This window comes from Phocoena sinus, chromosome 3 (genome assembly GCF_008692025.1).
Source record: "Phocoena sinus isolate mPhoSin1 chromosome 3, mPhoSin1.pri, whole genome shotgun sequence".
Classification (NCBI taxonomy): Eukaryota; Metazoa; Chordata; class Mammalia; order Artiodactyla; family Phocoenidae; genus Phocoena; species Phocoena sinus.
In genome coordinates this window covers 9,600,910-9,627,549 of record NC_045765.1, presented here as the reverse complement: position 1 = coordinate 9,627,549, position 26,640 = coordinate 9,600,910, and the positions used below count along the sequence as shown (strand labels likewise).

General features: G+C 57.7%; 1 protein-coding gene across 11 annotated transcripts in view; it reads left to right on the top strand.

The window, feature by feature from the left end:
* NFIX (nuclear factor I X) overlaps positions 1-26,640 on the top strand; it is a 128,472-nt gene that overhangs the window by 67,235 nt on the left and 34,597 nt on the right. The window lies entirely within an intron of this gene.

Genomic DNA, 26,640 nt, shown 5'->3' with positions numbered 1-26,640 from the left:
CTAGAAGGGGAAGGTTTCTGAGGGCCTCAGGCATGGCAGTGTCGGTTCTCTTGGGCCAGGAGCTGGCAGGGGAGCCTGGGGACTGCCTGGCAGTGAGCAGGTGCTGGCCATGGCATCTTAATGGCAGCAGCCCCCCAGCGCCGCCGCCCATGGTGGCCACCAGCAAGTGCCCCAAGAGTTCCTGAGGAAGCAGCTGTTGCCCATCCCTGAGGCCGGCCCCACTGTCTGCCACCAGGACCCTGGGCCTGTCTGGTGAAGTGCGTGTCCTCCTATGAGTGGAGGAGAGGCTAAGGGAGGGCGAGCTCTTCCTTCCAAGCTGTAGACTCTGCCTTCACTCACACACACACACACACACACACACACTTTCACACCCTGTGCCCCAAAGATGGCATCCCCCAGGGGTATCATCACATATCTGGGACGCACAGCTCCTTGCGTCCTGCCCCAGGGCCAGGGTCAGGGCCAGGGCCATCTCCTTCCCTAAAGTCCCTAGGCATAGGTATGTGAGCACGCTCTTGTCGGGCCCAGTTCCCACTGGCTCTAGTCACATGCCTTTGCGTCTGCATGTACACATGTGTATTCATCCACTTCGAACCCTTCTACATCCAGGCTGCAGTGTCTTGGGCCCCTTCTACTTGATGCTCCATCTCGCCCAGAACTTAACTATCCTCGGGCCCTGTGAGGTAGGAACTTCCATATGACCCCTGAGGCCCAGCGGGAAGCCTGTGAGGTGCAGCAGCGGAGGGGTCATGCAGGACAGGGAGAGGCAGTAGAAGCCTTTCTCCCTCTTCTTGCGGTGGCAGTGCCAGGCGTCCAGTGCCTAGAGGGCCCGTGGTCATACCATCGTGGCAGGGACTCCTGTGTTTATGGAGCTTGGTTCGTTTTTTAACTCTGGGGGTGTTCAGCATGTGTTACCCTGTGAGTGTCTGTGCATGTGTAGCCGAGTGTCAGGAGGTGGGTATCTGTGTACTAGTGTGGGTTGGGGTGTGTGTGTAAATGTCAGTGCGAGTCACACCCCAGGACGTACGAGTAAACTTTGAGGGTCATGAGGTTCAAACTCTCATTGCTCCCACGAGGACACAGAAGCCTAGGGAGAGTGCAGTTACCTGCCCCCAGTCACCCAGTGAGTACCCAGGTCGCCCAGGGGCATGGCCAGCCCAGACTCCAGGCTCTGAGCCCCTTGGGCCTGGGGTGAGCATCTGAGTCAGTGGTGTGCTTACTTGCTGCGAAGTATCATGCCTTTCCAGCCCTCTCAGCAGCTAAGCAGCTCCCATCTGGGGCTCTTTGTGAACCTGCCTCACTATTAGTCTACCTGTTAGTAAAAGAGATTACAATTGCTGTAATTACAGGGCGCTGCGGCTCCACCAGCAGGAGCAGAGCTGAGTGAGAGGCGAAGGGTGGGGGGAGACCAGCCCCACAAGAAGCTGCTATTAAAAGCCCCATGTTTTGATATGGTGCGGGGATAACAGCCCTTCCCGAGGGGATGGGCAGGTGGGCTGGGGTCCCACTAAGGCTCTGGCATGACATAAGGAGGACAGGTCATCAGGGCTGAGGACAGGGAGGGCAGAGGAGGCCCTCAGGCACCCTGCCCTCACGGGCCCCATGCTAAAGGGATGGGCCTTTGCAGGCACAGAATGCAGGAGACGTGGTGGCAGTTAGGGTGGGACAACAGCTCTCTTCTTAGGGGGGCTCTACAGCCACCAGCTCCTGTTGATTGGTGCGGACACATAAGTACCTGGTCTGTGCTGGCACGGGTCCAAAGCTGTATGTGACATGATCCTGGCAGGACAGAACGCGGGTGATCATAAAGCATGGGGCTTCTCAGTGGGGGCACTCCTGCGATGTGTGTCCACTCAACCTATTTGGTTGACACTGCATGGGGTTGGGGGGTGGTCACTGCTGACGTTTAGTGGGTTAGGGCCAGGAATGCTGCCAACTGTCTTACAATGAACGGGAAGGTCCCACGGCAGAGAATGATCCTGCCCCAATGTCAGGGGTGTCACAGCCGGGAAACCCTGACCACCACAGCGGAAAGTGATGGCAACGGGCAAGTCAGGACAAAGGAGGGACCCAAGGACTGCCTGGTGCTGCATCTGGAGACCTCAGCCCAGGGTGCTTAGCAGGTCTGTCCCTGGGGAGGTAGGAGAGAGCGAATCCCAGGCTGACAACCCCAGTGTGTTTACCCCGTGGTGGGTGTCAGAGGACTGGAGGCCATGGGCCCTCGTGTCCATTCCCCTCCCTTTTCTGGCAGGCCTTTTCCTCTTCCAGCAGCAAGAGCTGGACTCGGATCGGGACACTTGCCCTTGCTCCCCCCTTTCATGTCCTTATTGCCCACCAAGGCACCTGGGAGTGAAGAGCTCAGACCCTCTCCCTCAGTTTGAGCCTCATAGGCCTCTCTGAGTGGGAGGAGGCGAGAGGAAGGTGTGCAAGGATGGGAAAGGCTTGAACCCTCTGGTTCCCATCCTGCAAGGACACTGGCCACATCCTGGCTTCTCCAGAAAGGACATCTGGCCCAGCTTCCCCTCTGAGACATGGAGCAGAGCAGGACAGAGGCCCCTCATCAGTAAAGTGGAGTTTGTTCTTTTCTGGATAGGCTTCTCCACCATTTATTCCTGTCCACGGAAAGGGCAGTACTGCCCCTTTCCCACTTTTGTTTCCAGCTTGGGCCCCTTCCAAGGTGCCCCTTGGGAGAGAGGACAGGATGCTCGAATAGGAGGCACAGTGGGGAGTGGCTTGCGGGTCCTGTATCTTAGGGTATGTGCACTGCTTGCGAGCAGGCTGTGCGGTGTGGCTCCTGTTGCCCTCCCAGCCCTTAGGCTGCTGTGTCTCTGTTTTCCGCAGACAAAGCACAGAGATTTTCGGCTGTTGTGAGTTCCGTGTTTCACACCGAGTCCCTAATAGTGGAGTCGCTTAGCCTTTTTTCCCCCCGTTTTTTGCCTTGACAGCTCCAACCTTGTAATTTTACCTTCTCCCGCCCTGTGTGTTCCTTTCTTTTCCTCTCGCCTTCCCGGGGTTTTTGCTGCTCATCGCTGGGAACCCCCTTTAGGAGGGATCGCTTCTGACAAGAGGGGAGGGGCTTCCTGTCAAACATTGGGGGCTGATGTTTTGTTTCGTAAAATGTCTGTAAATAGGCTGTGAGGCGATGACTCTACACGGATCCCTGTGCACCAGAGTGCCTTTTTGTGTCTGTGCACATCTCCACGTGTGAATGTTAGGAGCAGAGAGAAAGGGAAGAGAAGGAGAGGAAGAAGAAGGGAGGAGAGAGGAGAGGGATGGCTTCCGGGGGCCCTGGGATGGCTCTCTTCCTTCTGGGATATGGTCTTGGTCCAAATCACAGGCCCTTATCAGGAGAGGGCCCAAGACCCAGACCCTTAAGGGGCCAAGAAGAGCATCAGGAAAAGCCACTGCCTGCCACAGTGGCCCTGGGCCAACTGTTCAGAGAGCTGGGATGGGATGGGGGCCCATCCTCCTCTCTAAGGCCATAGGTCTGGAACCTGACCTTGAAGTTCAGGTATCCAGGACTCTTAGGCCCTGAGAGGTGGGTCCTGGAGGGAAGTATTCCCAGCATCAACTGATCACTTTAGATTCTTGGGAGCAATGTCATTCTGCCACCCGTGAATGGGAGCCCGTTGTTCCCTGGACACGAGGCTGTCTCTTCGGTAGTACAGTCTGCAAGGCCACTCCTGTTCTATTTTTTTTTTTTTAAAGTAAAAACGCTTGTTGCCTTATTAGATCAGTCCCTTTTTAAGCTTCAGGTGGCTTACCTATCCCAGGAGTTGACTTAGAGCAAACTCACTAAAAACCCTGGTTTACTTGACTTTATAAACCTGACCACATCCTTTTCCCCGCCATCAGCCTTCCAGACCACGGAATGCTCTGCATTTCAGCTGTTCCTCAGCCGACACCCTCCCTGAATCCATTTTGAGTTGTTCTTCCTCAGCCCCACTAGAAAATGTCGGCTCCGACTGTACCATGCTCGTGAACAAAGGTGCAGAACGATTTTGGCTGCTTCGTCCAGGAAATAAATTCCTCTCTGGTGCCAGAAACCATTGAGTGGTGCCATGTGTTGAGCTCCAGGGCCCAGCACCGTGGGCAGGGCTGTCGCTCAGGGTGAGGAGGGTGGAAGCATGGGATCAGGAGGCTCTGGGGATGAGCGGCTTGCTTCCCACACATCCCACGTGACTTGTTCAAGGACCTGATAAGTTGCCACTCGGCCTCCTCTCCCAGGCCTGGCTTTCCATATGCAATTGCCTGTGGTCTGGTTGGTCCCTCAGCCCACAGAAGATAGGCCCCTCTCTCTACCCTGAGGCATCCTGGCCCCTTTATTTCCATGCACCTCGCCTGGGTCCTCTTGCTCTGTCTGCCCTGGAAAGGTTGGTTTCCCTGGGTCCGCTCATCCTCCTCTTCTCTTCCTGCACTCTCACCTGTAATTGGTGATGCTACGTGTCAGCGTCACTGAGCCCCATCTCATTTAAGTCCACGACAGTCTGATACTCTAGATGCTGTTATAATCCTTGAGTTATGCCTGGAAGCCCAATGCACAGAAGAATCTTTCTGTAGGCTTTGCACTAGGGAGTGGCAGCTTGGCGCCCATTCCCTCTGTGCACACCTGTCCCTCACTGCTGATACCCCTGGCATATCTGAGATCTGATTTCTCCAAACTCTTCTTTCCAGCTCCTAGGCCGACATCCAGTTGATACCCCACGCTGTGTCCATAAGTGACCTCACCGCACTCCCAGCTCCCCTCTTTTCTCTCTGTTCCATGCCTAGTCTTGGTTGGGGGTGTCACCAGCTATCCAAGCTCATGAGCCCTCACAATTGTGGCCCTGTGGTGGCTCCAGAGTGTCTCTGCCTCTTTACCACTGTCATTTTCCGAATTCAGCTTCTTCTCCTCTCTTTTGGACTTGTTTTTTATTGGGTTATAATTCACATAATAAAATTCACTATGTTAAAGTGTACCAGTCAGTGGCATTTACCGCATTCATAATGGTGTGCAACCATCACCACTATCTAATTCCTGAACAGTTTCATCACGCTCTGCCCCAACAAAAGACTCCCATACCTATTAACAGTTTGTCCCAATTCCTCCTTCCTACCAGCTCCCGGAAACTACTAGTTTGATTTCTGTCTCTATGAATTTGCCTGTTCTGGACATTTCGTATCAGTGGAATCATACACTGTATGGCCTTTTGTGATTGACTTCTTTCACTGAGCATAAGGTTTTCAGGGTTCATCCGCAATGTAACCTGTGTCAGAACTTCATTCCTTTTTATAGCTAAATAATATTCCATTGTATGGCTATACCACATTTTGCTTATCCATTCTCCTGTTGATGGACACGTAGATTAATTCCACTTTTTGGTGATTGTGAATAGTGGTGCTATGTGCATTTGTATACAAGTATTTATGTGGACATATGTTTCTGATTCTCTTGAGTATACAACTAGTAGGGGAATTGCTGTCTCCTGGAGTTTTCTAACCACCTTCAAATTGGTATCTGGTCACACTGTCTCCCAGGGGTGCCATCTTCTTAGGCGGGCACACAGGATCTCTGACAGGCCTTTACTGACCATTCCAGCATCATCTCCCATCACTTCCCAGGCATTGTGGATTGCAGCAAATGGAGCTGTCTGCAGGCCCTGCGTTTTGCTGTGCGATTCCTCCTCCCTGGGCTTCTGCTCAGGTTTCTCTCAGTCTGCCTTTCTCTTTTCCCCTTTGTCCAAGTGCCTGTATCTTTCACACCCCAACTCAGCTGTCACCCCCTTAGTGCAGCCTTTTCCCACATCACTTCCCACCCCCAGGGCTTACCTCTTCTTCTGCAGGGTCGGGGTGGGGCTGTATTTTGTCCATTATGCACCCAGTTTCCAATTGCAGGGGGAGTTGCCTAGGGCAGCTTCTCTGGTTCTGTATTCAAGAGCATCTAGCAGGTAATAGGTGCTTAACAAACTTGTGAAATTAACCTTAAGGCACTGTATTGCTTTTCCTGCATGTCACAGATCTGTGTGTGACCCACCCCAGTGCCCCTGCAGACATACAAATGAACACACACATTTTGTCTCCAATCCCCTCTGGACCCTGGGGTGTCAGTGTCTTCCCATTCACTCCTCCACCTCCACGGCCCCACGTTGTCCACTCCTCCCATCCAGGCCAGCCTCTCTGGAGGTGGCCCCCGAGTGGCCTCCAGGGCCCAATGTTGTTGGCCATTAGCATAGGCTGGGCTCGAGCACCTGTGAACCTCTGGGACCTTCCTGAGGCCAGGGCAGCAGGTGAGCAGAGGAGCAGGGTAGTAGCTGCCCCAGATTTGGGCGGGTGCCTTGAATCTTGGATCCCAGATCCTGTCGCAGAAGGTGGGGCAGAAGTGGTCCCACCAGGTGTTTGGGACACAGCCTGGCCCACGCACCAGCCTCGCTCGGTCTCCAAATGAGTCACCGTGCTCAGGCTCTGCCAGGTGGCCCAGGATGGGCGGGTAGCTCAGGTGGGAGCAGCGCCACCCCAGCCAACCCACCGCAGGCTCAGGGAGGAGCAGGGGCACACCCACTCAGGGTACAGAAGGTGGGGAAGGGGGGAAGAATGCTGTCTGCACCTGAGGGGGTCCGCAGCAGTCAGCGGTCAGGTGAGGCCACACTTCATCTCTTGTCTTTCCCTCTCACTGGCTCCCTGTCCTTCCCTGGCTGGTGACCCAGCTCTGGTCAGCCAGCAATGCCTCGCTCCTGTACCTGAGTCAGTGAGCCTGATTTTCTCCAAGCCCCAAGTGCAGGTAGGCTCCAGGCAAGCTGGAAGCCCAGTGGCCCCCCTCCTGGAGACGCTGCCTTCCTAGGCACAGCCCAGCCCTCCTCCTCCTCCTCCCTCCTCAGCCCTCTCCTCTCCCTGGGCCTCTTCCCCACGTGGCTCATTACAACTCCAGTTGTTCAGGTCTTGACCTCAAGAGCCTTCCCTATTGACCCCTGACCAGCGATACTAATCTGTGTCAACAGGCCCCAGGGGTTAAAGAAACACAACCCGCTGCTGCCGCCTTAGCAGGTGCCTGGAGGGGGCGGGGTGGCTCCTGGGAGCTCTGGCTGCGGTGGGAAGGAGCTTCCGCAGCATTGCTCCCTGCCCACTGTGCCCGCCCTCCTGCTCCCCCTTTCCTGCTCTTCCTCAGCAGACCCCCTGCTGCCCACTGCCCCCCACCCCCTCTGCCACCACCCCCTTCTGTCTTGTCTTTGCTCTCCACTTTGCCTGTAGGACTTAGGACCAAATGCCCCCTTGCATGCAGGTGGCACTGCCTCTGTGCCCCATCCTCCCCCACTGCGCTCCTTCCCTCTCTTTCTCTCTCTCCTCCTCGCAGTTGCAGTCCCGGTCAGGATCCTCCCCCTTGGCCAGTGATCCTCACGCCAGAGCCTGCATCAGATTCCCCCGGAGGGCTTGTTACAACACAGATTCCTGGGCCTGCCCCAGAAGGCATCTGTATTTCCAGCTAGTTCCCAGATGCTACCCATCCTCCAGGCTGCCCGCCACACACGCACCTGGAGGCTGAGGAGGCACACTGTTGGCCACCCGGGAAGGTCGTTCAAATGGGAGCTGTCCTGGTGGGGCAAGAACCCCCCTGAATGATCACTGCATTCTGAGAGCACGGGGTGGGTCACCTGAGGATGGCCTGGTGACAACACAGGGGCTGCCAGGAGGGACCCATGGTGTAACACTGGGGTCATGGAAGGGAGCTTCCTGCCTTCCCTGGTCATGACTCTGATGGCGACCATGTCAGGGTGAGGGGGCACCCTCCTGACATGATGATCTGGGTCCTCTTAGAGAAACAGTCACGTGTCACACATGTGTTCCCTTTCTTGGGATGAACCTAGAGTTCTGCTTATAACATGCCCTTAACCCTACCCTCTGAGTGAACCATAGGCCATCTCCGCCCTGCCTGGCTGCTCTGTGCTGCTGGGGGCAGCCCCTACCCCCGTTCACACACTTAACCAGAGGAGGGAGAATGCTGGGCACAGGGACATTGATTCCCCGTTCCTGTTCTGCCTAGCCCGTGGGGGTCTGTGAGTTCCCATGTTGCCCTCATCCTGCTCACAGGGAGTTGAAAACCTAGATAGCAACCCCACAAGCCTGGAGGCCACCTGCCTTCTCTTCAGTCCGCCTTCGGAGCTGCCCATCTTAAGACATCCTCTCCTTTCCTGGGGGTCACAGTCACAGGTTGCCCCTCCAACTGGGTGCACATGTGTCTGGCAGGGGGTGGCCCGAGGAAGACGCTGAGCAGTGCACTGGGTGGGACTCCAGCAGGGAGCGGCCATCACAGGCTTGGTGTGCTTGGGTGGGCTTGAGAGCGTTTTGCGGGGATCCATCTTTCTGGCTGTGGAGAGGCTGGTAGTCCAAGGGGTCAGGCTGGCCAGGGGTCAGTCTGGCTGGTGGGGCACCTCTGGGTCTCCCCGCCTTCCCTGCGTGCTCTGCTTCTCTTCTGAGTTTCTACTCTGTCCCCTACTCCCCCTTCCCTTCTTCTTGGCTGTGCCTCCCCAAGGCTGGGGAGCAACAGACAAACTCTTCAAAAAATTTTTTTTAAGTTTCCCAAACTTTTCCAGATGCCAAGAAGGGGCTGGAGAAACCCTGCAACTGCAGAGGGGGAAGGAGGAGGGAACATGTTCCAAGGCCTTTCCCCTCTCTCCCGTGGTGGAAAAGAGGGACAGCTAGGGGAGCGGGGTGACTCTGGTACTTCATACAGCCCACCTGGAGGTCAGAGAGCCCCTTCACCATCCCCAACCCCCTCATCCTCACTCAGAAACCCCCGCAGCCAGCGTTTGTGAGGCAGAGTCAGAGGAGAGCTGCAGCATCAAATTACAAGGGAAGTGACTTCTGGGGTTCAGAAGGGTGGATTTGGGATACAGCATAGAGCACTCCCCAAGCCAAGGGAAGTGGGAGCTGAGAATGGGGCAACCTGGCCCCAGGGGCTCCCTCCCCTGGAGTCTGGGGCCTGATATGAGATCCCACCACTGCTGGGGCCGGGAGTAGGGGAAGACAGGAGGGGGCGGTGTGTGGGGACAGTGCAGGCATGGCTGCCCTTCCCCAGTCAAACCCCCAAGGGGGTGCTGCCCCCACCTCTGCTGTTCTGTCCATCCACTCCCTGGACACCTCCTAAAACAAAGGCCTCTTTGTGGTCCTGGCCCACTGGCCTGATGCCAGCTGCATTCTTTGCGTGTTTCCTGAGCAAGATCTCGGCACCAGCTCCGTGGTCAGCTCCTCCCCCACCAGCCCAACTCCTCGGGGGCTCAGAGCAGTCTCCTGTCTTCTGCCCTGCCTGGGGTCCCCTCACAGCTCCCATGCCTCCCATCAACAGATCTGGGCCGAGAAGGAAGAACCCTGGGAGCTCTGCCACCAGGCCTGTGGAGATTCCATCCATCCAGGCTCTGGCTGATCTCGGTTTGGTTCCACTGAACCTTGATACTCTCATCTTTAAAACTGGGGAAAAGAACAGCCACCCCATGGGGCTGTCAGGCAGATTAAATGTCTCCGAGACACCCAGGTCCTGCCTGCCACACAGCGGAGGCACTGTGTAACTTGAGCTCCCCACTTCTGCACTGTATCCTGGGGGGCTGGGGGGCTGTCAGTGACCTCAGTGGGTGGCTGAAGAGCTCCAAGGATCTCAAGAGCCTGAGGTGGGGGCATTTCTCTACAGTCCTACGGTGGACCCGGAGCCTAAAGCCTACTCCTGGGGGTGCTAACGCCAGCACCCCAGGCAGTTCTCCTCCTAAAGGACGGAGCTGGGTCTTTAACAAGTGGCTCACCAATGCCAGGCCTGGTTCCGCTCCCCGTGCCCCTTGCCCGTCCTGGCAACCACCTGTAACAGCAGCCCTCTTTGAGTTAGGCGTGGGGCAGGGGGATTTAGATCTCTGAAAATAAGGGGACCGAGGAGCGGGGTGGGGCTGGGAGCCCCAGGTAGTGTTGGCTGGGCTTTTGGAGTAGAACTCTTTGGAAACTGAGCAAATACACACCCGTCACCTTCAGTCACCAGTCACTCGTGGTCGCACACACGGTCCTAATGAAGTCCTAGATTGCTGCTCTGAGTTTTCTCCCCCCCCCCAACCCCCGTCGTTAAAAAATGTTCATAATTTGGAAAGAAAAGAAGCTTTTTACAAGCTGGCAGCTCTAGGGAACTTTCCGTCGGTTCTTTCTGGCCTCGTGATGGGTGGGGCTCACTTTTCCCTTCCCTCTCTCTCCTGCTCCCCTAATAATCGCCCCTCCCCAGCCCTGCCAAACACATAGGAGACCTCCAGCCAGCTGTCACCCCAAGAAAGCTGAAGTAAGGCCGAGAACCTGTCTGTGCCCTCCTGGGCCCCAGGCAAGCCCTGGCACAACCCCCGCCTTCCCCCTGCGCCCCGGAGGTTGCCCTCCAAGGCCTCGAGCCCTCAGATAGCAGCACTTCCTGGAATCTCTGCCCGGACCCAGGCCCGGCAGCCTGCCTGCCCTCCCGCACCGCCCCCACCCCCAGGGCTCGCCCCCACTCTCCTGCTGAGTGAGGGTCCCCTGAGTTCTCCTGGAGTCCGGGGGCCCTGCCGGGGAGGGAGTGGGAGGTGCTGAGCTCACCACCTCGGCATCTGCCCTCCCCTCCCCGCCTCTGGTGCGAGGGCCGGCCACACTCCCGCCAGCGCCCTCGCTCCCTAATAGCTTTTTAAGTCCAACCACATGTGTCTGCGGAGCGAGAGCGTGGAGCCGCCCCTCACAGGGCCTCAGTTCCCCCCTCCTTCTCGTAAAGACCACCCTTTACTCTGCGCAGCCTTGGGGCTGGGGGAGGGGGTCTGCTTCCCAACAGCCCATCTGCTTGCTCCCAGCCAGATGAGCAAAGAAGGGGATGGGCTGGCAAGATGGCTGAGCAATCGGGAGTGTTGTGTGAGGCCAGCCCTCAGGCTCCAGGACCCCCAGCCTCCTCTCACTCGGTCCTAGGGTCTGGGATCCTCAGTCCCTGAAGCAGGCGAGGAGGGGCCAGCTGTCTGTGTGTGGGAGCCTGAACCAGGCGGCAGGCAGCGGGTGGCTAGGAGCCTCGGGAGGAGCCCTGACCTCTCCATGGGCCTCCCCTGCAGGGGCTTCGTGCCAGTACCTCTCTCCTGCACCCCTACTGCGCTGACCCCACTATCGGCCCTCTGACTTGCACACGTGTGGTTCTCTGTGCGTGTGAGTGGTCTGTGGGGAGGCCTGTGGGGTGTGGTTTCGCAGGAGGGGAGTGAGGGCTGAGAACCAACGTGCAGGCAGGCCTGGGGTCCTAATGAGAAAATTGCTTCCAGCCAGGGAGCCCAGCTCTGTGGCTGAAATTGCATCCAGCCCCAGCCAACTCCACCGCCCGCAGTCCCACCCTTCGGAAGGAGGTGGGGGAGCAGTCCGGGGCAGGGGGAGGAGCAGGGCTTGCACACGACTCAGCCCCCCAGCCCCCAACACCTCGGAGAGAGTCTTCTGCCTCTCAGGGAGGAGGGGACGAGAGTGAGCTCCAAGGCCCGGCTCGGCTCAGCCTTGATGATCCATATGCTGATCCTGAATGCTTGATCCTTAGGAGGCAGGGGCGGGAGAGGGGACTAAGAGATTCCCATCCTCTGCTTCCTGCTCAGTTCTGCCGTTGCATCTGTGGAGCGCCCTTGAAGAGGTGGGCCCATTTACAGTCTTCCTGAGAAAGGATGTGAGGAGCATTTTGTTTCCACATAAATGCTCTGTGCCTGTCTACCCAAGTGGAGTCATTTGAAATCCAGCCTCCCCCAGAGACGCAGGGTTCGGCCCCTCTGGCCTGCCTGTTCACTCAGGGGAGCCCAGTGCCTGCACCCCAGGGCAGGGGACCCAGTCAGTGAAAGGCCAAGGCTGGCTTAGCTTTCTTTTTTCTTCCCTTTCCTCACTCACTTGTTAGGCCTTTCAGCAGAACCACCCATAGAATTTGTAAGGCCCAGTGCAGAATGAAAACAAACGCAAGGCCTCTTGTTCAAAAGTTAAGAATTTCACAACGGGAAGAGCAGAAACCAGGGCCATGAAGCCATGGCCTTGCTTCGAGAAGAGCTGGTACCCACTGCCCAGCGGCCAGTTGGCTAAGTGAGATCTGGCCCCAGAGGCTGACCAACCTCGGGCCTGACCCTGCTCTGCCCCAGTAGACCAGAAGGTTCCACCTGGTGGTTACTCGTGAGGGGGACCTCTCCAATTTCTGGGAAAGTCTCTTCCTCACCTCATTCTGGTCTCTGCTGCTGCTTCCATCAGAGACTCTGGATCACCCATTTTCTGGACTTTAGAGATGGTGGTTAGGGAGGAGGGCTGTGTGGGGAGGGGGCAGAGAGAGAATGGGCTACAGCTCACATGCTTAGAGAGTCTAAGGACAGGGCTCCTCTTGCCGCCCTCCAGAGAGCCTGATGGTGGAAACATGCCCCATGAGGTAGAACCTGCCGCCCGCTGGGCCCAGCAGGCAGCGGGTCAGCCTGGACCTTCTTACACCCTACCCCCATGCCGTGGGGCCTCACCCGGCACTAGCAAGTTGCAGTGGTTGTGCTGTGCAGAGCAGGGCACGACGCGAGCAGGAGTGCTTGGAGGGAGGGAGGAAGGCATGAGGAAGGAAACAACCCATTGTCATCCCCCAGATTACTGGCTGGGATGGCAGGGGAGGAGGTGGAAAGCTGACCTTGTTTACTTAATTAAAAGTAAACAACAGTTTGCCACTGCCAGCCTCCCATTAGCTGTGTGCCGAGCCCTAGGAGCTGGGGACTTGGCTTGCGCTCCCACCAAGCCGGGCTCCTGTCACCACACCCCCCAGCCAGGGATCCCCAGGGCCCTGCACCTTTCCCTAGTTCCGCCCTTCCCAGGCTGAGCAGGGGGACGAGCTAAAACCAGTAGTGTCTCAGAGTCCTATGCGTCAGGATAAGAGTGTCAAGAAACCATCATTTGGCAGGCCACCGTGGGGTGAGAGACCCCTGCGTGTGCACACTGTCAGGCCCTGTTGTGGCCCAGTGAGGCGGGGCAGGGGGCGCCACCTCACCAGTTAGCCGGTTAGCCCGATGTCATGATCCCTGGGGAAGGTGGCATCACTCCCTCCCCACCGAGGCCCCAGTCCACACTACCTGGAAGCCTAGGCCTCTCTGCCCCACCTCCCACTTTTTTCCTTTTCCCTTTTAGCAGCTTATAAACATCCTTCTTCCATCTTTTGGGCTCTGCTCCCAGAAGGGGGCTGTTCAGGGCTCCTGGAGGGCCAGGGAAAGAGGCAAGCTCCCTGGCCCTGAGGGGAGAAGAGCTGCTGGAACTGGGTCCCCCCACCCCCACCAGGACAGCTACAGGTGACCCCAGGAACAGGGGAGGGGGGTTGGCCTGGGTTGGGGTTTAGCTGGGGACACCTAAACTCCTGTTTCTCTGGAGCCCCCAAGCAGGAGGGTAGTCTGATGGCTAGAGTTGTGCACTACTTTCACTGGCCTCCAGGGGCTGAGCAGGGTACCTTTCCAGGGGTCTGTACTCAAGCAAGTCCTCATCTTTCCTGTGGGCTTTGCTCCCAGCGATGTAGAGCTCAGGCTTCTTCCTGGACCCAGGCATGACCTCAGGCTCGTGACTTTTAAATGCTCTGAGCTTTCACTTTCCCTGTCCAAGGGCCTCCTCCACCGCCATACGTCCTAGCACTCGGAGCTTTATAAAACCATCGCTGAGCCTGAGTAGCTCTAGACCTCCTCTGGCCAGATGGGTAAGGTAGGGAGAATGGCTCAGGAAAAGAGAGCCATACCCGAGACACTTGGGAAGCCAAGCACCCTGGGACTTAAGCCCAAAGGGGGAGAGGTGAGGCAAAGTGCCGGTAGTAAATACACAAACCATGGTTTTCATCTGGTGCCCAAGAGCAGCGGGTTCCACCAGGGCTGATTCTGCCATGGTGGAGGCATTTTGGGTTGTCCCAAATGAGGGGGCATGAGGCTACTGGCATCTAGTGGGCAGAGGCCAGAGATGCTCGCATCCTGCTGTTGCACAGGATGGCTCCACCACAGAGAACGGTCCATTGGGTGGGGGTTGAGAACCCTGGTCTGGAGTTTGACCCTCCAGAAAGATTTAGGTACTCACTCTTCCCCTGAGCCATTCTGCCCCACCTCTGTCCCGCCCCTCAACATTTGCATCCTCTCATCTTCCTCCCCCACCATCAGGATTCACACATCCACATGTGTGCACACATGCACACAAGCTTATAGCTCCCAGGATTCAACACATTAGGTTTTTCACATGCTCTCGAACACACAGAAAAATCTGGGGAGCCTGTCCCGTGCTTAATTGAATTAAAGGACTGGGGTTTGGCAGGACATTGTGTATCTGAGCTGCAGCTTCTCCCAGCAGTTTCAGTGCCGTAGAGGACGGTTCAGGCTCCCTGCGATTCCAGCTGCTGCTCCTCTCCCCTCTCTCCTTCGCCCACTTCCCCACCTGGGGAGGGCAAGGTCAGCAACACCTCACTCCTCCTCCCTTCCCTCAGCACCTTGCCTTCCAATACTGCTGGTAGGAGGCCAGGGCCTCCTGTGGAGCAGGTACCCCTCAACCTGAAGCCAGGGGACTGGAGCAGAACGATCCTGCCAGTCCTTCATTCCAGGTTTTCTGCTGCTGTGGATGGGGTGGGAGCTGGAGAGTGCCGCTGGCTGGAAACGTCTTGGCCAAGTGTAAAGCCATCAAGCTCTGCTTGAAAGGTCCGAGGGCTCTGGGGAGCCTGCATCCCTGCTGGAGTGGCTAGGAGCCTTAATCGGCAGGGTGCGGGTGCCAGTGGAGGGCACACAGTACTACCATCCCTCGGGTCCCCTGTCCAACGTGAGCCATGAGGGGGTATGGGGGTTGGGATGTGCTGCAGAGCAAAAGGGATGCTTTTCAATACCTCTCCCTTCCCACCCCTGCCCACCCCCTCTGCAGTCTCTCCTTTGGCAGGCTCTGGGGGGTGGGCCTGTTCTCAGCCCCCCTTTATGACCCCACTCTGGCACCTCCTTAGGGAACAGATGGAGTGAACTCAGGCCCTGCCTCTCAGCTGAGGGCAATCCCAGCACCACAGCCCAGACCTCGCTTTGAGGAAGCCCTGCACGAGCCACCCCTTTTCCAGAGCCTGAGGGTGTTGGAAACGGCCCATATCTGGAATGGGTACAGGAGATGCCCTGGAGCCTCACTGTGGGCAAGAGGGGCATGGTCAGTCAGCCTGGGGCACCATCTCCTAGGATGTGTCACCATCTTTCCCCATGCCTTGGCAGGGGTCCTGCTGTGTGCAGAATCTGCCCCCCAAGCCCCACAGTTAAAGAGCAGCCTGGGCGAGCTGTTAGTGGCTGGCAGCAAGGGTATCCAGGGGGCCGACTGGAGGAGCCCAGCCCCACATGTGTGACTCCTGGTGCTTGGGCAAGGCAGAGGGTAGGGAGCAGCCCCTCCCCGGCTGCTGGGCTGTTCCACTGGCTGGCAGGAGGGCTGGGAGAAGGGTTGGGGGGCCGGAGAAGCAGCTGGGCCCAGTCCGGGGGCCCTGAGAAGCGATCTGCGCAGCCTAGGGTCAGGGGGGAGGGGGCGGGGCGGGCCTCACCTCGGCTAACCTCCCTGCGGAACAAAGGAGCCTTTCTCCACGCCTGCCCTGGGAGGGTGTGCCTGCCCGGCTGCTGCCACCGCTGCAGAGAGCACTGGCCTGTGGGTTTTTTTTTTTTTTTTTTTCTTCTTGACTTTTCTCCCATTTCTATCCCTCTTTTCCTCTTTTTGGTTCCCGATCTCTGACTTTTAGTCTCCATTTTTCACTCTTTGAGAGGGGTGAAAAAAAAGAAAGGAATCTTCCTCTTCAGGCGTTTATCAAGCGCAGAGGCACGTCTGTGCTCCCGAAAGGTGGGGGCGTCGTGGGCGTGTTGGGGGTCACGCGGCCGCAGACCTGCCCACATGCAGGGCAGCCCCGCTCTGGGGGAGGCAGGCCGGGACTCAGCTGCGGTGGCGTGGCGGCTGCGCAGGGTGGGCCTGAGCTCATTGGATTACCTCTCCCAGCCATGCACCTGGCAGTCCTCCCCCCGCCCGCCACCGCTTCTCCTCACTCGCCCATTCCCCGGCCCCCTTGCATCCGGCCCCCGCACCGCAAGCTGTTCCTAATCAATGAGAACGGGAAGCTCGGCCCTCATATCACATCACGGGATGTGCTTGGCAGCGGCAGCAACCAGAGCTGCTGCCTCAGGCAGCACAACCCTGGGTCCGAGTGGCCGGAGCCTGGCCGCGTCCTCCTCGTTCCAGGTCGGACCTTGTGGCTGTGCAAGGGGAACCCAGGCCCCAGGGCGGACTGTGCGCAAGTTCGCCGCCTCCGCCCCCGCCGCAGCCTGCGGAGGGCAGCTAGTGTTAACTCGCTGTGCCACCTAGCTGCCGAGTCAGGGAGTGCAGCACACCGCTCTCGGGGGGGGTGCGGGCCCCTGAGCCCCACCGCCCTGGGAAGACCCTTTCGGTACTTCAGAGCATTGTGAGTGGGGAATTTGGCACCTGCCATTCTGTAGGACCGATGTCATTTTGTCCCTTTAGCGGCTTGAATTGTCCCAGCCCTGAGTCTGGGTAGCTGCTTCCTACGCCAGCCTCTGAACTCTGTGCAAATTTGGGCTTCTGGAAGATGCCCTTCTGCTGCTCCTCAAGACCCTGAAATATAGTCCCAGAAGCTGCCCCCTTTACCCTATCAATAGCTCCTTATGTATGCTTGGCACTTTATAGTGTATAAAATCTTCCCGTTTCATTCACTGTCAAAATTCCTGCTCGCGTGTCCCCGTGCCTTCTGAGGTAAGCCTGGGGTTGTGTTGCACAGAGAGGGAGAGGAGGCCCGGGAGACATGCTGGGTGCCGAATAGCAGCAGGTCTAGGATTTGGACCCCAGGCTCCTGATTCCAAGCCCAGGGCTCCTTCCAGCAGCCAGAGAGCCATCTCAGCCCCCAGGGAGGTCACCTGCCTGCCCACCCATTCGGCCCAGCCTGGGCTCTCAGGGCTCCGAGTTGGAGATTTGCAATCAAAGTCCCAAATTCCTCATGTTTCGTCTGGGCAGCTCTGGACAGTGGCTGCCTTAAGGCCTCCACGATGGGGAGTGCAGCAGGCCTGCAAGAGTGCTCCCCTGCCCTTACCTTCATGGGGAGACTCTTGTTCCTTCCTTTGGTCAGTCCAGTCATCGGGCATGAAGGCCGGTGTGTCCAATCCTGGCATCCAAGCCCAACTGGGCTTTGCAGGAGTATTAGTGGTTCTGGGCTTTCCAAATCAATTCCTTGGGTATGAGTGTCGAGGTTTGGGTCTTCAGGAAAGATGTTCTCTCAGGAGTGGGAAGGTGCCAGCTAGCTGACATTTCTGTCTCCTGGGTGGTCTTTGTAGGCACGGTTGGAAGAAGGCTCTAGAAGGCTTTCTTCAGAGTCTTTTTATCCACTCAAACTGCACTTCCAGGTGTGGAGGAGAGAGTAATGAACAAAACGCTGATAAGCCTTGACCCCACGGGACTGATGGTCTGGTGGGGCACTCCTGGCCAGGAACCACCAGCCTAGGAGATCTGCTGGCTAGGTCCTTAGGTCTCTCAAGCTGTCCAGAGCCAGAGTCTCCTATTCCCCCAGCCCTGGCCAGCCAGAGTTTCCCAGTATTGGGTGGGATTTGAAAGAAGGGCTGCTCAGCTTCTATCCTCCAAGCAGAAGCTCTCCACTTAGGCATTTGCTTATGACATGCATTTGTGTTTGTTGCTCTTCCATGAGCCCAAGTCTGACTCCCTACACAAGGCAAGTGCCTGGTAGAGGAGCGTCCTTTAGGGTTACCAGCCTGGGTACCAGGTGCTCTTAGGAGGCTGAGGAAGTTAGAGCACCTGAGGATGAGAGGCACATGGCCTCTGTCCGCTTCTGCTTCCCCAAAGGAGAATGGAGGTAGGTGGGTTCTTCTTCACCAGGCCCCAAGGGTTCCTGGATGGATTCTCCCAAGGAAAGGGGACAGTGGGAGGCAGGTAGGGGCAGAACTCTGCTCACAGTCAGAAGGAGAGATGGAACATGGAGCTCGGGGAGGCCGGGGGGCCCTGATGCTTCCCCATTTCCACCGTCCTCTGTCCTGCCTGGCTCCCTTTGCAATAGGTGAGGAGGCTCCGAGTGTGGGGGCCTTCCCCTTCCCGGGACTGAGAGTGAATTTCCTAATCCTGGGGATTCGATTTTCCCACCTTCGTTTCCTGGTCAGTTACTCCTTCCCTGCATCTCCTCCCTTACCAAGAACACTGTGAGAGTGGGTGGGTAGGGGTTCCTTGGCATGGAGTCTGCCCAGTCCCTCGCTTTGCCGAGCACCCTACAGAGGGATGCTGGCAGCTAGATGCAGACCAGAAAGTTGTGCTCGTGAAGCCACTCCTGAGTATCTTTAGGAAAGTTTTCTCCCTTTCTGTTTTTGTTTCTTAATGCATCATTTCCTCCTTTGCTTTTTCTTTCTCTCTCTGCTTGCTCCCCTTTCCCTGTCTCTCCTATAATGTTCTACTTCACTTCTCTGATTCTTTTTTCTTTTCTTTCTTTTTTTTTTTTTTTTTTTTTTGGCCGCACCTCACGGCATTCGGGATCTTAGTTCCCCAGTGGAAGTGCGGAGTCTTAACCACTGGACCCCCGGGGAAGTCCCTCAGGTTCTTTCTATATTCTTTCTTTGAACCACTTGGCTTTGACTCTGATTTTCTGTCTTGGCCCCTCCCTCTCTTTTTGTTATAATTTTGTGTTTTTGTCATTCTTTTGCTCGTGGGTTCACTGCCTTCTTCCCTCCTTCCCTTAAATTCCTGCTTGTCTCAGGAATGTCCCTCAAGTGGCCTCCAGAGCCTTTGCCTCCCCTTTCTCATCCCAAGTTGGCATTAGCACCCAGAGGACTCTGTCCCTTCACAAATAATTAGACCAAGGGCAAGTGTATTTAGGGGTTGGGGGGAAGGTGACGCCTGGCCCTGGGAGGTAGGGACACTATTAATAGTCCTAAGAGCAGCTGGGGTGGGGGCAGTTGTCTGGCCAGGCCTGGCCTGGACGGCTCTAAGGGCCAGAAATGGCAGCACTGGAAATAGAGTGGACAGGGGTAGGGGAGCAGCTCTGCAGGCCCCTTATCTGGATATGCCCTCTCTGCCGGGTCCCTGTCTTGTCTTGGTTTGTGGAGTGTGGAGGGCATTCTCCACTATCAGTTTCTATCCATCAGGTTGGGAGGGAACAGAACCTTCAGGGCCTGGGGGCCACTTTTCTGGGCCCCACCATCACATGACTTGTGGCCCCAGGCCTTCTTGGAAATGTTGGCTCCAGCTGCCGGCTGAGTCGTGGCACTAGCCTGTGTTGCCGGGAGAGTCACGCAGCCGCTTGTGTGGCAGTACCTGTGCTCCTGGTGCCCTCAGCTCTCTGCGTGCCTGGCGCTGAGCTAGGATGGGCAGGGCCTTGTGCTCAGCACCCTCAGAATCCAGGGGCACGAGCCTCTCTCCCCTCTCCTGTTAGCTTGCCCATCTTCAGGCCTTTCCTTTCCCTGCCTCTCCCCTACTGTTTCCAACATCGTGACTGTCCTGAGACCATTTACTGTGGCTGCTGAATTTGGGGAGGGAGGGATGCACCTGTAGAAGGCGTTCTGTTTTGCCTTTTATTTCCAGAGAAACCTCTCTGCCCCTCTTTGCTGATGGTAATGGGCCAGGTCTTGAGGGAACCCCTCTGCTCGCTGGTGGTGGTCTCTGGGGTGAGACACCAAAAACTATCATCTAGGGTGTACGTGATGTATCATAAAGACTATGAACTCCTATGGGAGGGGAGCTGAGGGTTAGCCGCAGCTTCCCCACTGAGGTGGCATTTGAGCTGAGCCCAGAAGGAGGGGTGGAGTTTTAGCTGAGGAGGGGTGAAGGGAATTGGTGATCCCAGTGGAAGGACAGCTGACGTTTATGGAAGCCCTACTATGAGCTGGGCCCTGGACTAAGCACCGTATCCCTGTTTTTTCATTTATTCCTCGCCCAGGAACCCTAGGGTGCAGGCGGTATCTCCATTTTACAGACGAGGAAACAGTTCAGAACTTGGCCAAAGTCACTGGGCCGGTAGGTTCTAGAGCATGGATGTGAACTCAGGGTAGCCCCTTTCCACTGTTGCTGGCTGCCCACCTCCTCCCTCCCCTCGCCCTTGGTGTGCCCCCTCTTTCCCCTCTGTGCCGGGGCCCTTAGTGGGCACAGGGTCCAAACGAAGTGTACCTCCCTGGGTGGGCCAAGGGCAGGCTCAGGGTGGAGGCAGAGTCAGGCCTGGAGCCAAGGGCACCTGCCTCCCTTTGTCTCACCACAGGTCCCTCCCTTTGCATTAGTGGCTGTCTCACGTTCATTCCCTCGCTGGTGTGAATTCTGCTCTGACGGGACCTCCTAGCCCCCGGGCAACTCTGGAACGTCCAGGATGGTGTTACTGCCCGGCCCTGGGCCTGCCCGTTCAGTCTGCAGACAGCCACGGAGCACTGATATCTGAGGTGCTGGGGACAGTGTTGGGTCCCCTGCAAAGGGCAGACCCAGAAGGAGCCTGCAGGCCCACCTGCAACTCCTAGTGCTGCTGTAGGTGGGGCTCTCGTTCGTTAACTATTGGGCTGGGCTTGGAGAGGCAGCTGACGGGCTGATGGGCCTGGCCTCTTTCCCTCCATCAACCTGCTGGGTGCTTTGCTCTGCACCGGGGTATGTCCCTCCTCTCTCCTTTGCTGGCCATTATCTGTCATGCCTTGGGGATGAGCACCTGGGCACCAAGTTCCCCCAGGCTTCAGTGCCCAGGCCCCATCTCTAGTTCTCCCTGGCCTGGGGGCAGTGCTAACAAAGGTTCTTCTGGCAGGTGCAGGGCAGAGGACACTGAGCAGCTCACACCAGGGAGCGGGCTGGGGGGCTTGGAGCTGCTTGCCCGAGCCCAGCCTTCAGATCCTGTTCTGCTCGTCCTTTGGGCACCAGATAAGCCCATGGACTTGCCTTCTCTTCCCATCCCACAGCTTCACTGCCAGGCCATGAGCCCTGCTGTAGCCAGACTTGGCCCTTGCTCCCCAGGGGACCCCAGATAGCCACCATGGAGGCAGGGTGTGTGGAGGTGGAAAAGGCAGTACGGTCGGAGTCAGGGACCAAGAGTGGAATGTCCCATCTTGAGGCGGCTGCCCCTGGCCTGCCAGATCCCCGTGGCCTGATCTGCTGTCCCCATCCCCCACCCCACCCCCAATGGCCTTCCTTGAACCTAGGCCCCAGGGACAGCCAGAGCAGATCTAGACCACGTGTGTGTCGAGGTTGTAACTTGGTGTCTTTCTCTTCCCTGTCACTCATCTCCTCTTCCCCCCATCAGGGACTCAAGTCAAGGGCTTGAGCCCCTTTGCATCCATGAGGGGAGGGGAAATGAGAGAAGAGAGGAGGGTGATGGGGGGGGAGTGACATGTCTCCCCGCCTTGCCCCTGCCCACACCCCACCCACAGCTTCAGAGCTGTGCTTCCTGGTCAGGCTTCTGTCTCCAGCCATGTGGGGGTCTAGGGATGACAGAGGAGGGAAAAACCTCAGGATGGCCCCATGTCCTGTGCGCATACATGCTGGCTCATGGAGGTGGTGTAGAGAGTGGAGGGAAGGAGGGGAAGATCTAGAAGCCCCCTGGGCCTGGTCCAGGCCAAGCCCAGCCCCCTTCTGTCCTCTGGCTGCCCTGCATTCTCAAGAACTTCCTCGGTCTTGAGTCTCCTGTTTGCAGAGACAGGGAGAACCCCTCTGTGACCCGTTCCCCTAGCCCCCCATCCGTCTGCCGCTCCCCTCCTCAGGGTGTCTCAGATTCTCGGACTTGGGTTTCAAGAGGCACAATAGTTACATTCTCCAGCTCTGATTGCTGCAGGCCAGGCCTTTGGCTCCCCTTGAGATTGGGTTTCTCATGCCCTGGATGCTCCTGAATTGCAGAGAAGGTGTGTGTGGGGGGCGGAGGGGGGGCATACCACACTGAGTAGGGCAAGGGATCAGCTCCCGAATTGGCCGTTCAGAGTATGGCACCCCCAGAACAGAGCACACCCTCACCTGCTTCTCGAACTTCAGACTTGGGGAGGGCCAGGGGAGGGGAAAGGCAGGCACACCCCAAGGGCTGGTCTCCCCAGCCCTCAAAGGCCAATGGTCTGAACAGAGCTGAAGGGGGTTCCTCTTAGCGTTGAGCATGCTAACCACAGCTCTGGACACACCATCTCACTCCATCCCTGCTGGGCAGTATGAAGTGGCTGGTGGCATCTCTAAGTGTGTGTATGTGCGTGTCTGGATGCATAGCAAGTGTTCGCCCTAGTGCACACACGTGCCTGGGTACGCACGTGTGGGTGTGGTTGAGCTGGGCCTGCGCGCCCCTCTCAGCCCCCGAAAAACGCACTCAATCTTTGATGTGCGTGGGGGCAGCCAGCCGGTGAATTACATGTGGCCCCTTTCTCAGAGAGAATTTGTTTCGGGTAGGAGACGAGGGAGAGCATTTGCTGCAGTGAGCAGGAATTCCTCCCTCACCTAGTAGGAGCCATAAATATCTCCCTGTCTATGGCTGGAAATATATATATATTAAAAACATGCTGTCAGTTGGGGTTTATGTGCGATTCTGGGCTCCTTCTGGCTGCTGGAGCTTCCCCTCTAGAGCTCTGATGAAGAGGCAGAGCCCTCTCGGAAACACACGCACATGTGCACACACGTGCGTGTGCGCGCACACACACACACTTGTGCAAACAGGCAGGATTGGGAGAGGAAAGGGGGCCCAAGAGAGGGAAAGTGAAGGAGAAGGAAGGACAGAGAGAGGGGCATGGAGCCAAGACAGAGCGAAATGAGACCAGAAATAGGATTCCAGAGGGAAAGGCAAAGAGCTGGATGAAGTAGGGGGGCTTCGAGAACTGAGAAGAGGTAGAGAATGAGTAGAGCCGGTGGAGGGGTGAGAAAAACAGTATTTCGGGGGCTTTTTGGCTGTTCCAGGAGAGATGGAGGAACCCTGAGGAAGAGAGGGTCCCACGCTGCCATCCTTTGGCTGAGCCTGGCCCAGGTCTGGGTGCTGCACAAGGCCTCCGGTCCACGAGCGTTGACCCGGGGTCGGGGGATGACTGATGACATGTGCGGGGATGAGTGGAGAGCGGCCCTGGACCCGTGAGCCAAATCCCATTTCAGAGCCTTGCTCTGCGGAGCCTGCTTGGGCCCACACCTAGAACGAGTCCAGATTTGTCACCTGCCCCTGGACGGTCCTCCCTTCTGGAAGCCTCTGCAGTGGTCTGAGCCCTGAGGCACCACTGGCAGGCGAGGCCTCTGCCTCGGAGGTGTGGATTGCACGAGTAGCCCCAGTCCTGAGAGGAAAACAGCAGAGCGTGCTCTCATGTATGACACGAGCCAGCCTGAACACACCCCTTCCACCCTGGCAGCATCAAGGACGAGTTGTGGCTTCCAAAATTCTCTTCATCCCCAGACCTGGACCAGGCAAGGGCCTGATGCCTGCACGCCCAGGCATCCATCATCAGACAAAGTGGCTGGACTTGGTTTTGAGGAGGCTGCATCTGATGGGCTGAGTGGAAGGAAGCTTAGAGCACGGAAGGCACTCTCTGGTTCTGAGCACCAGGACGCAGGAAGATGTTGTCTCAGGACTGGAGGGAGGTAGCGGTGCCTTTGGTCCCTCTGTCCCATCTCCAGTCTCTCCAGAAGGGGAAGGCAGCCTTGGTCCCTGGAGAGGGGTGCAGGCGTGGGGGTTGGGGTTTAGTCAGGGTGGCCCTGAACTGGGGGTGTGTGGTCAGGGTCCCTACTGCTCTGGTAACTAGGCTGGAGAGAAAGCCAAGGCTGGAAAAGTTGCCAGGGGACATGGCCCTAGAAGGCTGGGGAATCAGAGCGACAGCCTCAGAGGCGTGGGCTGGGCGGGAGAGGATAAAAATGGAGTCGGGCACCTGCCCGCCTTGTGCCAGCCAACACTTTCCCTGCCCCTCCACTGGCCCACAGGCCACCAGCTGGCCCATTGTCCCCAGTGAGAAATCAGACACTGGAGGGGGGCTCCCATGTGGCAGGAGCTCACTCATGCAAGGCCGCCTGGTAGGGACTGCCAGGGGAGAGCCACCCGTGCTGGGTCGGGCAAGGCGAGAAGGGGGGTGGCAGAGAGAGGATCCCTCACTGCACAGCAGTCAGGGCTCCTCCTGTGCCGTTGGCAGGGGGCAGTGCGTGGGGCCTGCGAACAGGAGATAAAGAGTTCAGGCAGAGGGTTTTCTCTCACTAACCGCGGATTTGTGTGTTTGTTCAGCTGGTGGCTCTGATAAGCCCCATTCTGCTAGATAAAAGCCAAGCAGCCATGAGGCGGGGCCTGGGGAGGGGTGTCATAAAGGGGCCTGCCTGTTTCTGTCCCAAGGCCTGGAGTTATCCCCTCCCTTCCCTAGGGAGTCCAGACAGGGAAAGGAGTCAGGCGCTGGGGTGTCTTGCTCCCTGATGTGCCAGCCTGGGGTGCAACTCCGGATCCCCAGGGGCTGTCCAGAGCAGGCCCTGACCTGAGGGCACAACTCCCCAAAGGGCACATCATTTAAGAAAGCTGGCCAGGCTGGCTCCCGCCTCTGAGTGGGGAGGGCATCTCCTTGCTCTCCCCAGGGGCCTGCCCACCACAGTCCTCGTGGCCTCTCTGGGCCCTGCAGCCACTGACTGGGCCCCTGCCAGCCCCCTTCCCCTGTCTGCCCAAGGTGTGCCCCCAAGCTAACTGGGTGGACAAGGGCCTGCCCCCATCATGCCCCCTGACTGTCCTGAGGACCCCGTCACCTTGTCGGGGCAGGGGTTTACTTGGTACACTGTTTGAGGGCCCTGGGCCTGGGGATGGCCCGTGGGGGCCTCAGCCACGTTGAGTGGGCCCTAGCCTCGGCCCTCCCTGCCCATTCCACTTGGCACTGGCCAGGAGGGTGAAGGGGGTGCCGCCTGAGCAGGATGGTGGGGCCCTGGCCACAGCTGCCCCTGCCGCAGGGCTGGCTCTTCTGCCTCTGAGCCCGGGTCCAGATTTCTAGTGTCTCTGCCTTTTGTCCTGGAGCTGAGCTGAGCGTGCCGGGGGCCGGCGGTGGTGGCATTGCGGGGATGCTGGCTGGGGCCGCCAGCCGTAAGATGGCTGCCAAGGGCTAAAATGGCTGCCAGCAGCGCCCGGAGCACCGCCTGGAGGCGCGTGGCAGCGGGCCTCGCCTGCGCTGGATCCTCACTCCTGCTTTCTCCCTTACGTGGAGATAATAGTAATAGCAGCAGTAATGTTTCAGGGCAGTGTCCTGGTTTAGAAGGATTTCCTGTCTGTCGCGCTCTCCTGGAGCCCCATTTGTCTCTGCCTCTGTCGCTGGCCCACCTCCATCTCTTTGTCGGGTTCTCTCGTCTTTCTGTCCCTGGGCTGGGTGTGCGCATGCGTGCGGCTTTCTGTCTCCACCTGGCCATTTTGGAAGAGCTGGGACCAGTCTCATTGAGTAGCCTCCTCCATTTCCTCCTACTCCACCGTCTCTGGCCTGGAGGGCTCCGTGGGGACTGAGTTGGTCCTGGGACAGGTGGGGTCGGTAGCAGGGACCCCTCGGCAGCAAAGCCTTGACTGTGTGCCCCTCGCTGGGCTCCACATGCAGGTGTTACAGCTGTGCTCTTCCTGAGGTATGAATATGGGAAAGGACGGCCCTGCGAGACATCAGGCTCAGGGCCCTGGTCCAAGGAGGCCCTAAGGTGGGCTGCCTACTGCCTCAGCCCCTTCCTTGCCTGCTCCCTCCTGGACCGGCTGGGGCTTGAATCAGACCCAGAGAGTCAGGAATGAGCTGAGGTGAGAGAACAAGAAAACTCACATCCACAGAGAGGTTGTCCTCCCAGGAGCGTGGAAGGAAGTCCTGTGGACCCTCTCCAGAGCAGAGTGCCACTAGCAGAGAAGTGGCCTGAGGTGGGATTCGCCATCCCTAAACACACCACAGGGGTGAGTGCACAGGGAGATGTGGAAGGACACACCCCAAACACAAGGGGGTGAGGGGCCCTGTTAGCACTTATAAAGCTCCATTTTCTTGATTTGTGACTAGATTTATTATTATTTTTCTTTTAGAATTAAAAAAAAAAAAAGTGGGCTTCCCTGGTGGCGCAGTGGTTGAGAGTCCGCCTGCAATGCAGGGGACACAGGTTCGTGCCCCGGTCCGGAAAGGTCCCACGTGCCGCGGAGCGGCTGGGCCCGTGAGCCATGGCCGCTGAGCCCGCACGTCCGGAGCCTGTGCTCCGCAACGGGAGAGGCCACAACAGTGAGAGGCCCGCGTACCGAAAAAAATAATAATAATAATAAAAAAAGTGAAACCATTCTGGGGGCAGCCTGTTTTTTTTCCACCTGCCCCAGTGAGGCAGGAGGTTAGGAACTTGGTCGAGCCGCAGTAGGTCCTGGGCTCTGAAAAGGCTACTATTCTGCCCACCAGCCCCAGCACCCAGGGCTCTTCCTTCCTTCCCAAGCGGCTGCAGGGTCCCCCCACCCCTATCTCTTGGGCCTATGTCACTCTTCAGGAACCTCCTTGCTGGTCACTCCCCAACGTGAGCAGCTCAACTGTGAGGCCTGTATAGGATGGACACCCTGGTGAGCCGGCTGATTGTGAGGTGGTGGGCGAGGGTGGTGGAGGCAGGGTTACTCCAAAGAGTCGGGCAAAGCCCTGGCCAGTACCAGGGCCCGGTTTTCTGAGGCCACCCCATGTGGTCCCCGTGTGAGAAGATGATTCTTTACCCAATGCCCGCCTTTCCCCTGCCCCACAACCTGCCCTGGCCCCCCTCTGCCAC